Here is an 18443-nt window from a genome sequence, read left to right on the forward strand (position 1 = left end):
CACTATCCCTTGGATCTTAATGGATCCCTCGGATCTTAATCCTGCTCTGGATTCTTACAGTCCTCATGTAGAGCCTTGATGCCAAAGGATTCAGATTTTATTTTAGGGTGTGACATGTTCTGGGGGCAGGTCTGATTTTGAGTTCTTTTTGACACTATCATATATATCACATGCTATATGACGCTAGCACAAAAGCTTTACTAGACTTACCTGGGCTTGCTTTTATTCCACAGGCAGCTTGGAGCCCTTTGAAAGGGCTGGAAGGGAAAGCCTTGTGTTTCTTCCCATTTCAGAGTGAAGGTGGGTCGCTACCCGCAAGTTAGTTTGGTGAGATGGGGCTATCTCATCTCTTATCACCCTCTGAGATGGATAGAAGAGGAATCAGGGAAGAGTGAAAGCAGAGAAAAGATGAGTGAGAAATCTGGTGATTTGAGTCTTCACAGCGGGCTCTGTTATTTGGTTTGCCACTTTATGAATTAACCAAACATTAGCCAAACTAGTCACATTGTTGGGTCCAAAACAAATCCTGATCTCAGAAAAGAGTTTGGGATTATGTTTAAAGTTATAAATGATCTGTGCTTCAGTTCCTCTCCAGTCGTGTGGAACTGAAGGGGCTCTTGTTCTTGGGAACAGCTGTCTGGAGGGAGGCTCTCCACAGCTGGCTGCTCTCAGCCAGGCCTCCGGCTCATGGTCCCTACTGAACTTCCTGGGTTTGAAAACTCTTCCTGGCACTTTGCTTTTTTCTCCACACTTTTCCTCAGAGTTGCTACAAAACTGAATGCCCAGCTTGGAGTTATTTAAGTATTTGTCCTCAGGCTCTGAATATACTTCAGTTGACTTTTACTTTGTGCGAGCACCACAGCCAATCAAGGGTGGCTTTAATGAACTTAAAAGAATGCTATCAAAGTATTTCATAATAGGAAAACTTTTAACTCCAGCCCCTGGGGAACCTGGAACGAAAGTCTGGGCTGTGTGCAGACACTTACTCAGACAACTGACACCAGGGGTGGTGAACGCCTTGGGGTCAGCTCTGCTCCACATTCTGGAAGGGTGGATTGGCGGGGGGTGCTGGGGAGATACCTCCGAGGGCTTTGGATGATCTGAAGTGGCAGGCTTTAGGGTTGGGGGAGTTTTCTCTCCCACGCTGCCCAACTGTGACTTCTTAGAGTTGGCAGGATTTCGCAGGCAGAGTGGTAGTTTGGGGCACCACTTCTCTGACCTGTGTGCCCCATCTTGCAAATGGCGGGTGGCTTTCCCAGGAGGAACTTTGTTAACAAGTGTAGTTTACCACCTGCCCTGCTGCTTGCCTCCTTCATCATCCGATCCTAAATAAAAACGTGCAGGAGAGCATGGAGGTCTAACCTCCTTAAGAGGCAGAGGTAGGATTAAACATACAGCTCTGAAAGCAAATTACTAACACACGCACTGGTGAATAAAATGTAAATTCAAGCTAGAGGAGGTACAAAATGAAGGAATATTTAGAGTTAGGTAGGATTAATTAGAGAATTACTGAGATGTCTCTAGTAGGCTTTTTTTTTAAGTTGGCCGGTATATTATTCTCCCTACGGTTAAATTAAATTTTTACTCTCTCCCTTCCCTTTTGAAAGTGGCATTAGTGTGTCCTTGTTTGGTCAGCTGTGCTCTTTAACTTTCTCAAATCTCTTTAGGCCCTTCTGCCCCATGTTGGAAATTGTGTGCCTGCCTTTTTAAAAGATAGGCACCTCATGTTTCAAGTTCAAGTGCAATGGAACTCACCCTGCAGCTTGAACAGATTTGAGTGTTTTTGCAGAGGGAGGGCCAGGGCAGCTGGGGAGTGTCGTGCTCAATAAATACTTGTTGGATGGAGTTGCTGGAAAGGGAGCAGGGGAGGGGGAGTGAGCCGCGCTTCCCCAGGCTCATTTGAAATGGTTTTTCCCACTTTTGGTCCCCACACACTCTCTTTAGCTACTTACAAGGCACCCCCTCCCCTCCTGAAGTGTTAGTGTTCTCTCTCTTCCAATCACTGGTCTCCCATTCATCCTGGTTATTGGGCTCAAAGCCCAGCTGGTGGCAAAGACGTGGCATTTCCATGGATGTCTTTGCTAGGCCTGTAGATTCTTTTCCCCCACACACTGAAAGCCAGAGGGTGAGCTTGGGTGGTTAGTTACCGGGTTGATCCATGGAAACAGCCAATGTTTAGGATTTTGTTGTGATTTTGTAAAAGAGCCAGATGACCTGGCTTTAGGCTTAGACGTGTATATGGGTGAGAAGCCAAGGATGAAGGCTGGATGTCCTTTGATTCCAGGTGGATTTGCACCAAATTCCTAGGAGTGCTATAATGTATAAGGAAAGCAGAATCTGAATTAGCAGCTTTTCTGGGCTAAAGAACGGAATTGTCTAGCTTGTTGGCTAGACAAAATTGTTGGCTTTAGGGTGACCAGAGGTGTGATCAGGCTAGAAGCTCCCATCCCAACCCAGGCACCATCCTTTATATTAATACAAAGCACTGCTGTTTCTTCTTCTCTTTTCCCCACCAAGTGGGGGAAATACTGTAAAGAGATGCTCACTGTCATTCTCCAAGCCCTGATACCTACACTGTCATGTGTCGAGCCTGTATTCTCCTGCCAAACTGCAGGCCTGGTGGCTTAGTCAAAATGGTTTCATAAACCTGCCCAGCTAGGAGTAACTTTGAACAGAGTAAAAATGTGATTATAAGGGGGGAAAAAGCAGTTTCTTCCCTCCTCCCTTCTTCTCCACCCCCCAACCCCACTGCCACATACTGCTTCCCTTTAAGAGTTTTCTGTGCTCTGTGTGTGTTTGATCGCCCACACGACTTTGAGAGGACCGCAGCTGATAACACGTGCGCTCCCTGCCCCACACCTGCAAGCTGGCTGAGAACCTGATGCCTGGCCCCTATTTGGCGATTGTCTTGTAACTCATGCCCATCAGATATGACACACAAATTGGAGTTGAGAGTGGAGTGGATAGCATTTGGCGTGACGGAGGGATGCAACCAGAGAGCTTTCACAATATTTTGTCGTCTGGATTTCGAGGTTGGGGAGGGGAGGCCCATGCAAGGCCATCCATGTGGTGTGTGCACATCTTAATGCCGGAGGCAGCACCTGGACTCTTTCTCATTAGAACCTCTATCCTGGGGAGTTCTCTTTTCACAGAAGGCTAAAGCAGCTGCTTCTGTGGAAAGAAAGTTTGGATCCCAACCCCAGAAAGCCCCAAAATCCATGTGGATTTTTCAGGGAAGCTGAGAATGTGGGTAGCGTTAGTTGTGACAGTGCATTCTGCATGTTTAGCTCCTCGTTGCTTGCAGTCGGTACCCTTGAATGCTTTTCCTTTATTCTCGTCAGAGACCTGCAGTGCAGGTGGCATTTGCTTGTTTTTGCAGATAGGAAAACTGAGGCCCTTAGAGGAAGTGACTTGCCCAAGACTGTGTGACTAGTGAAGTCCTTTTGCTCCTGATCCAGGGCTCTTCCCACTTACGTGTGGAGAGCCCATGAGGAATTTCCCTCCAGGCTGGCATCCTGTGCTGCCTGCCCACACACATCCAGCCTGTTTCCCTTCTGCTCACAAATCTGTATACCAGGAGCAAAAGTTCATATGTTTAATTGACCAGAGAGAATTAGGAAGATGGGCTGCAGAGAAATCTGTTCCTTTAACGCCCCATAAGTGACTGTCCACTTGATGTGGCTGACTGGAAGTTGATGGTAGCAACATTATATGTGTGATATGGTGGCAGCTTTTGAGTGTTTCCAACTGGTTTGAAATATGCAATTTCCATGCAGAATGAGAAGCTAACCGAGAGGCAGAGTTTTCCTACCTCTGTGGAGTCATGGTTATGGTTGCTGAGCTTTGACCCATGTCAAGGAGATATTCTTAAGGTGGAGCTTACGGGAAGGGTGTCTTTCTTGTGTGTAAGTGTGGAATCCCCCAAAAGCACCCAGATAAACGTGGGTGGTGCATTCCTATGGTGGGGAGATAGGTACAGATGGGATTGCGGCTTAGATGACAATTTAGTCCTCCATATAGGGGATGACTGGTGCAGACCTCCACCACCCTGACCATGTCCTGCCTGAATGTGTCTCTCTTCTAGCTTTAGATTAACTGGGAGTGGATTCATTGTGATACCCGATAGTGCCTTTATGAGACAAGTGTGTATCCAATAAGGGGACTGTCAGGGACTTGAACTCAGGAGTAAGCTCCATCTAGGGATGTGGTATCATGGAGGACTGCCTGGGCTGCTCTGACTTCCTTATTTCTCTTACAAAGCCAGATTTTGTATAGAATTCTTGAATGTTCTAATAACCATATGCTTATGTGGAACCTTTCTTTCCCAGTTATTTCCCAACTGCATAGGTAAAGCCCCATTATAACAAATATAAATATAGTTCTATATAATAAAGTTGTTTCCATGCTTCATTTAAATCCTTTTGTTGTTGTTTTTTTTGTGTTTTTTTCTTGTTTAAAGAAAAAGATAACCAACTGTCTTATGTAAATAGTACTTTTTCTGGTCCCTGTCCATGTAACAGTTTATCTCTAAGCCAGAATATGCGAGTGCTTACTTTTGCTTTGGAGGTGGGGAGTGGGGCTGTGGACCTATCACCAAGTAGCATGCCCCACTTGGCTTTTTCTTCATTGCGAACCGCACCGCCCCCCCCGCCCCCGCCCCGGTCGTTTAGACAGACCACCACACAAAACCCAACAAAGGACAGTATGTGTTGTGTAGCTGGATGTGAGTGTGTGTGTGTGTGTGTGTGTGTGTGTGCACACACTCACATTTGTCTTAAGTGAGAACATGTGGGTGCTGGATGTGACTGTAGGAGAGCATGTATTTGAGTGTGTATGTAAAGAAAAGTGCGTGTGAAAGAAAGCAAATGATAAACAGGACAAATGTTTAACATCAGGCAAATCTGGGGAGAGGGCGTATGGGTATTCTGTGTCCTGTTCTTGCTCTCACATCTATATGTTTGAAATGCTTTCCAAATAAGTTTTGAAAAATGCTAGGCTAATTTGACTGTATCAGGAGTTCTTTAGAATGGAAGTTTTCTTCTGTCATCCTTGTAACATTTCTTATTCTTCCCATTTAACAGAACAACCGAAGCCCAAAGAAGTTAAGTGACTCGTCTTGAGTTCATGTAGCACATTGAGGCAGGATTTGAGCCCAAGTGTTGACCGTTATGGTAGGAGACTGCAGCTTGTCCCTGCTGCTTGAGCTGGACAAGGTTGGCATCAGATTCTGAGAGCCACTGGGTGCCTGCTACCATGTGTCTGAGCCCAGTCTGTGCCCCACATTAACCCAGCAGAGGGGTCAGTAGTATTGCAACAGGCTGCTAATCCGCACTGAGCATGTTCAGGATGTCCAGGTATCTTCTAGGGAAAAGTGCTTCCTCATTCTGAGAAACGTTCTCACTCTGCTCTTCATTCAGCTCTCTTCATTTCTTAAAATACATGAAATCAGAAGGCTTTCGTGTGCCAGAGCTGCAGAGTAATACTACTTTTCATGTTTATAGTAGAAATCTGAGGGGAAAATAAGTTTTGTTTATTAATAGAAAGTGATGCCAGATTATAGGCTGGGCCAGGCAGCTTTCTTGGCTGTGTACCTGTCTGCCTGTTGTGCCCACCACCTTGTGAGTGTACAGGAGCCTATGCTCCAGTGCAACTCATCTCACCAAGTAGACAGGAGTTACAACTTCATACACAAAGGAAGAGCTGTACTCTTTGTCGATGAAAATCTTCCACTGACCACAGGGCCCCAAGAGGAGTGGATCTGGTCATCGCCGCTAAGCAGTGTTAAGGGTCCAGATGCTACTGTTTGTTCCCAGCCCTTGTTCTCTCACTCCACACTGCGTACTCTGCATCTGTCTGTGCTCCTTCAAGGCACTTGAATTATTCCTGACATTTTTGTTTACTGACATTTCCTGCCAGCTTTCAGAATTGGGGTAAGTGAATGAGTCCAACTCTTCTTCTTAACATAGAAGAAACAGTTTTTGGAAAATCTTTAGTTTTAGTATGTGTCGTTTACGTAACTAAATTGCCATCCCGCGACCACCCTAAAGTGTGAGACTGTGGTTAAGTTGGCCTCAAAGGACTTTTTTCAGGTACTCCAGCCAGTTATGTGAAATGGACCCAAGAGCATTTACTGTGTTGTGCTGTGCCCACGTCTGACTCTTTGGGACCCCATGGACTGTAGCCCGCCAGGCTCCTCTGTCCGTAGGGATTCTCCAGGCAAGAATACAGGAATGGGTTGCCATGTCCTTCTCCAGAGGATCTTCCCGACCCAGGGATCGAACCCAGGTCTCCCACATTGCAGGCAGATTCTTTACAGTCTAAGCCACCAGGGAAGCCCAAGAATACTGGAGTGGGTAGCCTATCCCTTCTTTATGGGAATTTCCTGACGCAGGAATCGAACTGGGGTCTCCTGCATTGCAGGCGGATTCTTTACCAGTTGAGCTATCTGGGAAGCCCCTTTAGTATATTACTGTGCCAGTTTTTATGCTTTGGTTGTTTGTTCTTAAGCGGTTATCAAGCTACATAGGCTGTCTCCAGTGTTCTTTTGGCTTTGTCTCACCCCAAAATCAGTGCCCAGTGGATAGCATCCAGAATCCAGATAAGATGCAAGAGGATGAGAAAAGGCTGTCCCCAAGGTCCTGCTGGGTGCTGTGGAGTGTAGAGGCATGTGTTAGAGCTGCTGTACAGATGGCCAGAGCTGTCTACTTGAGGGGGACCCTGACCACTGAGTCTTCTTCTTCCAGCTCTTAGAGGCATGGAGGGGACATCTTGGTAATTAACACCCCAGTCTGTTCCATGGATCATATTCTCCCTTTGCTTCAGGAGGATAAGCCTGTTTTTTACCTGACTCATAAAAGGTATAGTTACTGTCAAGCAGCTTTTGGTTTAAGGGCAGATATAAAACCCATCACGTATGGGGAAAATGGTATTACCCACCTTCTACGTCCTCCTCAGCCCCTGAAAGCACATGTGGAGAGGTCACTTGACAAGCATCCTTCTGCTGTGAAGTCATCAGTGGTCTCAGGTGTACAGTGAGGGTAGGAAAAGTCTTCCCAAGGTCATACCTTTCAAGGCTCTTTCTAGAGGAGCCATTTGATCTGGTGTTTCAGACAGGGTTTACCCTGGAGGCACTATATGACCTTTGAGCCTCTCTTAGGAGATCTAAGCAACCAGCACGATTGGGGCTTTAGAGCAGGGGCTGCCCTGGAATGTTGCCTAGCACACTTTGGGGTTTTTCCACCAGGCACAGCCTGGGAATTTGCCTGGGATTTGAGGTCAGGCTGGATCAGTTCCAGAATGTTAGAGGCCAGGTAGGGAATCACTCAGTGGAATGGAGTGGTCTTTTGGGTATTTCCGTTTTGAAGCTGGGAACAGAGTAGAACTTGAGTAAAGAGATGGACATAACCAGAGAAGACTTTGCAAGTGGGACAAAATGATCATGGAGGTTTTCAAGGCTTTGAGGGTTGAGCAGAGTCAACCCTAATAGGATTTTAGACCCTGAAGGCAAAGCATGGCCCTGATAAACAGAATTGATTAATTGCTCCTTTAAACCCCCCTCACCAACCCCCAGCCCGAAGCAAAATGAACCAGAGAAGAGGTCCTGTCAGACCTATTGAGGTGTAGCAACTGAGCAAACCTGCCTCCTGAGCTCTGGTGTCTACTCAACAGTTACCACGTGACAGCCCTTCTGCCTGTGGCAAGCCACAGGTAAATTGAGTGCTATTTATACTCTCCTGCGTGGGGGTGGAGGTGGGAGAGATGGCATGGGAGCCCACAATACAGCTGCCTGATCAGCCCAGGTAAGACATATCTCACTTTGACTCCCTTAGCTAATTTTGCCCCAAATGACAGCATGGGCTTTGTTTTGGGGCTTTCAGTTTAGCTGACTCTGTCAGTAGCCATCTCTTATGATTCACTCTTTAACACTTGGGGAATTCTAGAGAGCGGGGACTCAAACTCTCCAGGTACAACCTCCTGCCTTCTGGGAGGTGAATATTGAGACCTCTGGGGCCATGTGACGATCCTTCCCTGGAGCTCTGCAAGGGCAGACACTACCATCTTCCTCATCCGTCCCTCCTGTTCTGATGAGCAGGAAGTTCTTCCTTTTATCTGGTTGGAATCCCTCCTAATTGAAGTCTTTTTCTGTCCTTTGTTTTTACACTCACACAGTTCACCTTCCTCCTGGGATCTAGCTACCTTCCCTTTAGCTACCTTTACTCATTTTCCCTGGGATCTCACTGGTTCCCACATTCCTGCTGTAGAGCAGTAATGGTGAATGGATGCCCAGGGCTAACAAGGTGGGGCTTAACTGAGGTGATATCCAATTCCATCTGTGTTTCTGGACCTGTGGGAACCCCTTAAATTTGCCCCGTCTAGGTCTTGCTCCTGGGATGACATGCCACTTCTTAATTTTGTTTTTTGTTTGTTTGTTTTAAAATTTTTGGTCATGCTGGGCAGCATGCAGGATCTTAGTTCCCAAGCCAGGGATCGAAACTGCCTCCATCCCCTGTATTTCCTGCAAGTGGGAAGTTAGGTCTGGGGCCCAATTTGATTCAAGTAAAACATTTTGGGCATGACCGTTTCATGGGTGAAGTTGTGTGCCCATGATGTATCACTTCAGGAGGCACATGGGGTCAGGTCTTCCATTACTAGTAATGCTGAGTTTGATCACTTGAGGTGGTGACCACCAGTTTTCCCACTGCAGAAGTACATTATTCTCTTATAAGTGGTTTATGGGGAGATACTTCAGCGTTAAATACCCTGTTCCCCACAGTGTTTTCCCCAGTACTTTTGGCATCCACTGATGACTCTTCCTGACTGAGCTGTTACTTTGGGAGTTGTATAAAGCTGGCTCTAAACTAACATAGAAGGGCATGAGTATTAATGTGAGCTGTTCTAAAGAGGAATAAAACATTTGGGAGTTTTGGAATCCACTGGTGGGGGTGAAGGCAACAAATTGAGGCCATCAAATTCAGTCAAAGTCTAGATTATTTTGTGTGACTTGAACTGATAGTAAATTGAGTATCGGCTGCTCACACATATGTTGCTCTCTGGCAGTTCGTGAGGTTAGGGAGAAGGCAGGCTAGATGAAGCTAAAAGTAGGTCATGATTTGTTTACAAAGCAGAAATTATTTTGACTATTTGAACATTATCTGTAATTCTGTTCTCTTTTTTTGTAATTCTATTCTTATTTCCTTTTCTTTCTTTCACTCACTTTCCACTGTCCTCACTAGAAAAGGGATCCCTCCTTTTTTAATTGTCTTCTTTGTCCTTTTGTCTCACATGCCCAGTGAGCAGAACTGTCCCCTGGATGCAGGTTTGACTGCGCTGGTTCCTAGTGGGGGAAAGGAATAGAGAACCCTTCCAGACTGAAGGGAAGTTCCTGAACCAAGGCATCCAGCCAGTCATGCCAATTGAGTCTGACAATGAAACACAAGAGGGGAAATGAACTTTGAAAAGTCTTCTGTGGGGAAAAAAGACCTGTGTCTCAAGTTGCTCTGTAGCATTGGAGAGATGTTTACATGAGGGTGTTCCTGGGCCCTCACCTGGAGAATTCCTGAGAGTATGTGGGGCATACGCATTCAGAACAGAACTCAGGGTAGGGTTTCAATCACGGTTGTCCTCTCACAGGATTTACTGTAGATGAACCTCCCCAGCCTCTGGTTCTTCCTTCACCTCTTTTATCTTTAAATAGCTGACTGGGCATCATGGTTTCTTCTCTGCTTGATAGGGATCAGATTGTTGTCCTGAGTGAAGATACTGAAGGTTTATGCTTGTCCTCTGAGTTTCTAGCAATGCAGAAATTCATCACTCCCAAATCAACTGTGAGAATTGTTTTTAGGGGGAGAAGGCTAGGCCATGGCTATTTATGCTCTTCTTACAAAGCCCAACTAGACCCCCAAAGAAAGCATGCTCCAGTCAGTAACTGCTAGTATTTTGTCCTGTTTTAAGAATGTTGAAATCCTACAGAACTCCTTTTCAGAGAATTCAGATAAAAGGTGAAAAGTCCACACCACTTCCTTTTCTTCTAAGTGCAGCTGCTTGAGAATTGAACAAATATCTAAGTAACTGCTGTTTTCTCTTTGTGCGCACACGCGTGCGCGCGTGCACACACACACACACACACACACGTACACTGTGGAATCACCCTTTCCCTCCTTGCTAGGAAGAGTCTGGGACTTCCTTATTTTTTCCCCATAGTGAAAAACCTCCAAATAAGTTTCTACTGACCCTTCTCTCCAGCCACCCATAGGTGTGGTCTGCATCCTGGGGAGTCAGACACAGTGAGAAATGCTTTCACCTGAGCTGCACACTTAGATACGGAGGGAGTATTAAGTACAGAGCCAGTATTGACGTCTTGGCTGAAGTTTTTCATTTTTTTTCTCTTTAGTTAAGCCTTCTTGGTAAGGGAAATGTGCTGTTACTCTTTTTTTTCTTCTTTCTTTTTAATCTCGTTTCTTTAGTTTCTTCTCCCTGTTATGGTTGAAATGAGCTATTGCTTGGTGTTGAAAGAAGTGTTTAAAGCTCCGGGTTTAATTTTCCCAGCTGGGATGGATGGGGTCTCCTTGGGCTTTCCAAGGAGGGCTTCTAACTCCTGTACAGTCATATTGGGGATTTCGGTTTGACCACAACTTCCCTCCAAAACCCACATGTCCCTGAGTTAAGCAGTTAAGCGGCGCGGGACCACAAGCAGCTCAGAAGACTGCCTGCACTGCTTAATCCCAGCACACATACTAAAATGGAAAAGTAATCCCCATGAAGCTGCGAGAAGGAACTTCCCCTAATTACTGCAAATCTGGTATTGGGGAAATGTTTAGAAACTTGGAATCTCTGTTTTACTTTGCTCCCCTCCAGATGAGCATTCCTCCCTGCCCCCACCCCCAGCGAAAGTGCTGCATCCCAGCTAGGAGACAGGACAGGGCCTGCTCTCCGGTGTGCAACCGGCTGCCTGCCCCAGCCTCCCAGCCGCCTGCCTATGCCCGCTCCCAGCGTGAAGATCAGCAACTGAAAAAAGCACATTGTGAGAAAAACATGTGTAATAGGATCTCATTAAAAAAAAATTATATATATATATACGCCTATGTATGTGCCCCGAGATCAGGAAGGATTGCTCAGTAGTGATTTCTGAGTGGTGGCATGCGTCATTTTTTAAGTTTTGCTAATCTGCATTTTAAAAATTTCCTTTAATTTCCTCCCATATATTTACAGCTTCTGTTATAATGAGAGTTTTTTCTCTTAAAGAGGGGAGGTAAGACTAGTGCTATTGGTTCAAACCTCAGCAACATGAGACAGCGACTAATAACTTGTTTGTTGAACCTGCCAGTTGCTTAGTTTTGCCACGTGTGAAATCTCATTGACTGTCTCTCTTCTTACTTCTGTAGTCCTTCTTGGATATTTTGGGGTTACTCAGACTCATGGAGTGAGTCTGGAGGATGGATGGAGAGTAGCCTCATCTTACTTCCCAGGCTTCTCTCTCCTGTGTTGCCCAAAAGATAGTAAAATAAGGGAAGTAGCCCCACAGCTGCTCAGCCAGGACCCTTTGGTCAGGGGCTGTTCTCTCCTTGTAAGCTGCTAAGCCTCCACCCTGCAGTCTAGCTCTGGCCAAGTTGAGAAGGGCAGCCGCAGATGCCTCACTTCCTGTGTCATCTGCTGCCTTCCTCCTGCCCCGACCCCTCCTCCTAAGAGCTGTTGCCCTTCTCCTTTGGGTTCTCAGAGTGGGGGTTTACTGGTGTGGTCAGGCCTGAGCTGATTTCCAGCCAGGGATATGAGGTCCTTCTGGAGAGTCAGTGGCTGGAGGAACCCCAGAGGCTGAGCTGGCAGCCTGGCCCTTAGGGATTATATTGGCTGCCCCCACTTTAGCCTGGTCAGAAGCTTCTTGTCCTGCTCCTCCTGTGTCACCATCGCTGGCTCATGATGGGCACTTAGAATCTGCTACTGAAGGAATTGATCAGTCTGCTGTGGTGTGCCCGGCCCCTTGTCAGCTGTTCGTGTGTTTCCGCCCTATTCACTGTTCCCCAAGACACAGACACTGGACCGCTGGTCCTCTCCACTCAGAGGCCCCCTCCCCAAAGCCATACACAGGCAGCAGTTGGGAGACAGGGCCAAGTGGCTCCGGAAGATAGCACCTAGGGCTCCTTATCTCCGGTGTGTGCTGTTTTGTTTTTCCCATTTGCTGTTGCCCAAGAACCGAAGCATCCGCCACTGCTCAGCTGCATGGTGAAACAGCCTGGCCCAGTGCCAGGGAGCTTCGCCAGGTGGTTGGGCTGTGGAGGCTGCTGCATGTGATGGGCCGATAATACCCACAGCACTGTAAACAGGACACCCCACCCTCCTGCAGCCACCCATCCAGTGCCCCGGCAGCCTGTTGCTTTGTCTTGGCCTGTCGTGATAGGGGCGGCTCTTCTCAGACAGGGCAGCCAATTGTCCTGTTTCTCTCCCCCTGTTTCCCAAATCTGAGAGGGTACTTTCCAGAAATGAAACCAGTCCATTTTCCGACCACAAGCAACCGTTCTTTGTGACTTCTCAACGCTTCTCCTTTAACCATAATCACACAATTGCAGGGCAGAACCCCATCCCCAGGTCTTTCCGGTATACCCATGAGGGAGGGAGAGCCCAGAAGCTCCTGTTCCATTTGCACTCACTCAGGGGACATGCCAATCTGACCAAGCCGCTGATGCCTACGCCTCCCAGTGGCTGTTTCCCCTGCACTATTCTCTCTGGAGACTGTCTGGCCTGGGTTAGACCAACACTAGGGGAGGAAAAGGCTCTGACACTAAGCTGCCCCCTTCCCAGGGGACGTTGGTGGCTGGAACTCACCCTGCGTGTCTCCTCTTCCTATTCGCCCCACCTCCACTTTCAGTCCTAAAAGATCACAACGTGGAGAAGGGTTAACTGACAGTAATTGGTTTGATGTAATCTATCAAAGTCAAGTCTTTTGCCTCTCATCTTCTGTTCTTTGCAGCAGGGGTCCAACCGATACCTCGTCTCAGATCAGCGGCAGCATTAGATTAGAAACAAAGTGCGCAATAAGTGTAATGTGCTTGACATATCCCGAAACCATCCCCTTCACTCCAGGTCTGTGGAAAAATTGTCTTCCCGGAAATCGGTCCCTGGTGCCAAAAAGGTTGGGGAACGCTGCTTCCCTAAGAGATAACAAGCCGGGACTGTGCTCCTGCCGACGATAGAAGAGCAGGTCTGGTGAGGGATGAAGGGTGCATGGTGCGGGCTGCAGTCACATCACAGTGAGGGCTGAGCTGAGATCGGAACCAGATTGCTTGCACCCAAGTCCCTTCCAGATATGTCGGGGCCACGCTCCACCAGCCTGTGGCCCCTTTGAGGATGGTACAGAGCATGCCAGTGTCTGACTTCGGCTTTGGTTTGTGTTGCATTTGCGGGGGAATGTGACGCCTTGGTTTTGCCCTAATCAGTTTTGGTGATATTCCTTTTTTTTTTTGTATTTGGAGGAGCAAGTCAGAACCCCCGAAACCCTGAGAGTCTTTGTGAATAACTTTGGTCAGAAATGACTGGAGGGCATGTAGAATTGACCGAAATGGGTGGTTGGAGTCTTACACCAAATTCCAGGATCTTGGGCCCTCCCCAGCCCTAGGGGTGCTGGGGAGTAATGTAGCCTCTGGTTGCTGCCCTTGAGAGTGGGCCCCTGTAGTTCAGCAGTGGGGTAGGCTGTGCAGGGTATCCATGGGAACAGTGTAAGACAGGCATGGTTTCAGACATCCCTGGGGATACCAGACTTTCCCCCAGGTTTCAAAACCTCCTCCAGAAAACCAACCAACCATCTGCTCCATGCGCCCCCCCTGCCCCCCGCCCCCAAAATAGACACCTGGTCTGGCCCGCAGTCTCCTTCCTCACTCCCCTCCCTGAAGGAGCTGCCAGGCACTCCTTCCTTCAGGTGTGTAGGCAGGTGTCCCACACCCTCAAGAGCATTACTGATACAGGAAGGTCAAGAGCCCCCGTGAGCTGATGTAGGAAGGAGGAAGGTTGGGTTTGAATGTATGACTGCTCCTCACTCACTGGGCGACCAAGCCCAGTGTGAGACTGGACTTCTCTGTGCCTTGTTTTCCTTATCAGTCTTTCTGGAATCTCTTTTAGGAAAACAAAAGACTGTACCCACACAAGTACTTTGGGGTAAAACTTGAAAGTATTATGTAAATAAGGGTATACTTAAAGCCTCAGAATGGAAAAATTCTAAAGGAGCTTTTTGCAACAAATTCTGCTGAGGGGCTGGGAGAGGTGTCTCCAAGAAATCTTTCTCCCTAGAGCTTTTTCTCACCCCTGGAGCCACAGCCCCCTTCCTTCCAACAGCAGTGAAGCAGCTGTTACGATCATGGTGTTCTAGCCTCTATGCCAGTCTCTGGCTCATCTGCTTCCCACCTGCTCTTTGCTTCTCTGTCATGTAATCTTGTAAACTTGCCCTCCAGAACCCCTGCCTCATCCATGGTCTCTGAGAGACAGTTTGGGAGAACCACAGGATAGCATTTTGGTGTCTGATCAGGGTGCCAGCATGGGTCAGAAGCTCCCAGAAATATCCGGATTGCCATCTTCTGATCTTAAACCAAGGATAGAAAAACAAGTGGTTGAAATGCCAATGTAGGAGATGCAGTTGGGACTTGAACCTAGCACTAACTTATTGAGCTACAGGTGCAGGGAAGAAAGGAAAGACATTGGGCCTCCCTGAGCCTCAGAGGAAAGGGACAAGCGACTCTGGGGGATTTACTCACAGGGAGCAGGCTGAGCATGGATATGCAAGGCAGACACTCTTGGAATCCAGGTGTAATTAGAGCAGGCTCACCCTTTTAGTAACAGGTTTTTGATTTTGTGCAAATACTTAATGCATCTGCCAGTGTTCAGCCCTATGCTGTAGATGCTGTGTGGGGTTCAAAGATAAACTAGATAGAGCCCTTGGCCACTGGTTATTCATTATCTGGGAGTTACAAATACTTGTCATCCGAGAGAAGCTGCGAAGTACTAGAAGAGGACACAGCAAGGGCTTCCCTGGGGGTCCAGCAGTTAAGATTTTGTGCTTCCACTGCAGAGGGCATGAGTTGAATCTGGTCAGGGAATTAAGATCCTGCATGCTGCACAGAGCAGTCTAGACAGAAAAGAAAAAAGGAAGAGTACAGAGTACTGAGGAAAATCAGAAAATCCTGAGACATTCCCTCCAGGGGACCCAGGAGACTCCGTCAAGGTGGAGATGGTTAGGCTGGCCCTGATGGATGGGTCAGATTTTAGCCCTGATCCACATGTGCAAAACCTCAGAGGAGGTCAGGCCCAAGTCGTGGATGGGAAATGGTGTACAGTAGTTTGTCTGGGACATAAGATACCTTGAAGAGTAGTGATGTGTAAAGAAAAGGTAAGTGGGACCAGAAAACAAGACTTTTGAGTACCATCTTTGAAAGAAAGCCTTTAAAGAGTTTTAAGAGTGTTAAGGTCATTTAAAATGATGTGTTGAGATCACTGTATATTGATTTGGAAAGGTGTTTATAAGGTGAAAACACTGCAAAATAATATGTATAGTATAATCCCATTTTTATTTTGAAATATATGCATACACACACTGCACAGAAGGCAAGGCCCCCAAGGATGTATATCTCATAGTATTATCATTGAAGCTGAGTGCTGAAGAATTGATGCTTTTGAACTCTGGTGTTGGAGAAGACTCTTGAGAGTCCCTTAGACTGCAAGGAGATCAGTCCTGGGTGTTCATTGGAAGGACTGATGTTGAAGCTGAACTCCAATACTTTGGCCACCTGATGCGAAGAACTGACTCATTTGAAAAGACCCTGATGCTGGGAAAGATTGAAAGCAGGAGAAGGGGACGACAGAGGATGAGATGGTTGGATGGCATCACTGACTCAATGGACATGAGTTTGGATAGACTCTGGGAGTTGGTGATGGACAGGGAGGCCTGGCATGCTGCGGTCTATGGGGTCACAAGGAGTCAGACACAACTGAGCAACTGAACTGAACTGAATTGATCTCTGGGTATTGAGATTTGAAGCTCTTTGCTTGTTTATTTACATATTTCTTTGCACTACTTTTTTTTTTTTTAATTTATCTTTTGTTGTGGCGGCATGTGACTTCTGTAATCTTAGTTCCCTGAGAACCTGGGCTCACAGCAGTGAAAACATGGAGTCCTAACCACGGGACCACCAGGGAAGTTCCCACATTTTTATGTCATTTTTAATTTCTTTTAAATGAGTACATATATGATAGCTGAGGGAAATGATCTAGAACTATAGGAATTAGACAAAAGGAATTAGATAAAAACTGAGACAAAAGGAATTAGATATGAGACTAAAAGTTATCCATGCAGTAATATTTATGATATTCAAATTGAGAGGAACCTCTCAAACATCTAATAATATGGGAGTGGTTAAGCAAACTACTGTATATAAACTTGGTAAAATGTTGTTCAGTTGCTAAGTTGTGTCCAACTCTTTGTGACCCCATGGTTTTTAGCACACCAGGCTTCCCTGTCCTTCACTGTCTCCTGGAGTTTGCTCAGATTCATGTCCATTGAGTTGGTGATGATATCTAACCATCTCATCATCTACTGCCCCCTTCTCCTCCTGCCCTCAATCTTTCCCAGATTGAGGGAAAGATCATCAAGTTCTTTTCCAGTGAGTTGGCTCTTCGCATCAGGTTGCCAAAATATTGGAGCTTCAGCTTTAGCATCAGTCCTTCCAATGAATATTCAGGGTTGATTTCCTGGTTTGATCTCCTTGCAGTCCAAGGGACTCTCAAGTCTTCTCTAGGACCACAGTTTGAAGGTATCAATTCTTTGATGCTCAAGCTTCTTTATGGTCCAACTGTCAGATCCATACATGACTATGAGAAATATATGACTACTAGAAAAATGATAGCTTTGACTATACAGACCTTTGTTGGCAAAGTGGTGTCTTTACTTTTTTAATACACTGTTTTAAAAATGACAGATATGTGGATCATTCATACTTGAAAATGAGTATATGAAATGGGTAGAACAAAGAAGAATATCATTAATAGATTTCATATTGATTACTATGTCATGTACTACATTTCACACGGTAAAATGTGTGTAAATATTTAAATGGATTTGGAGAATGTAGACAGTATTACTAGTGTTTCTCTTTTTTCTGTTGTGGTAAAACAGACATAGGGGCCTCCCAAGTGGTTCAGTGGTAAAGAATCCACCTGCCAATGCAGAAGTCTCAGGACACGCGGGTTCGATCCTGGGTCAAGAAGATCCCCTGGAGGAGGAAATTGCAACCTACTCCAGTATTCTTGCCTGGAAAAATCCCATGGACAGAGGAGCCTGGTGGGCTACAGTCCATGGGGTCACAGAGTTGCACACACATGACACACATAACATAAAATTTCCCATTTAACCATTTTAAGGTTATGATTCAGTGGCATTAAGTACACTCACAGTGTTGTGTGATGATCACCACTGTCCATTTCCAGAACATTTTCATCGCCCCAAGCAGAAACTGGTGCATGCCTGCTAAGTTGCTTCAAGCATGTCCGACTCTTTGTAACCCAGTGGACTGTAGACGCCAGGCTTCTCTGTCTGTGGGATTCTCCAGACAAGAATACTGGAGTGGGCTGCCATGCCCTCTTCCAGAGGATCTTCCCAGTACAGGATTTGAACCAGTGTCTCTATGTCCCGTTTATTGGCAGGCACGTTCTTTACCACCAGCACCACCTGGGAGCAGAAACTCTGTGCCCATTAAATAATAATAATACTCCATTCGCTTCTCCTGCTGAGCCCCTGGTAATCTGTTCTATTTTCTGTCCCTGTGAATTTGCCTGTCCTAGGTACCTCATTTAAATGGAATCATGTAATATTTGTTCTTTTGTGAAGTTTCATTCGTGGTGTAGCAGGTATCAGAACCTCATTCCTTTCTGAGACTCTCTTGTATATTTGGAACACATTGTGCTTATCCTTTCATCTGTCAGTGGACACTTGATCGTTTCTACCTCTTGGCTGTTGTGAATAGTGCTGCTATGAATGTGGGTACAAATGTCTCTTTGAGACCCTCCTTTCAATTCTTTTGTATATATACCTAGAAGTAGAATTGCTGGATTGTATGGTAATTCTTCATTTAACTTTTTAAGGAACTGCCAACCTGTTAGTGTCTTCTTAATATAAAGCTCTTCAAGTTTATATCTATAGCCCCCAGTTCCTTTTGCTGTGATTAATGCACACATGAATTATCAAGAGATTAATACAGATATGAAAGCATTTTGCTTTGTTTAAAGGGAAGAATTTTGTAGAGCTTAAGGCCGTAGTGTGTTTTGGATGTGGTTATGGAAGACATGGTCAACTCAGATAACTGAAAGTTACAGATGATTCTACAACTCTTAGATTTTATCAACAGTTTCAACTTTTACCTTCTCCCAGAAAGATTTAATCAAGGTAAAAATAAAATGAGTGGACTTATAAT

The 18443-nt window shown here is 46.1% G+C and overlaps 1 protein-coding gene across 2 annotated transcripts in view; it reads left to right on the forward strand.

The window, feature by feature from the left end:
• Positions 1-18443, forward strand: part of FAM117A (family with sequence similarity 117 member A) — a 42361-nt gene that overhangs the window by 5482 nt on the left and 18436 nt on the right. The window lies entirely within an intron of this gene.

This window comes from Bos indicus, chromosome 19 (genome assembly GCF_029378745.1).
Source record: "Bos indicus isolate NIAB-ARS_2022 breed Sahiwal x Tharparkar chromosome 19, NIAB-ARS_B.indTharparkar_mat_pri_1.0, whole genome shotgun sequence".
NCBI lineage: Eukaryota > Metazoa > Chordata > Mammalia > Artiodactyla > Bovidae > Bos > Bos indicus.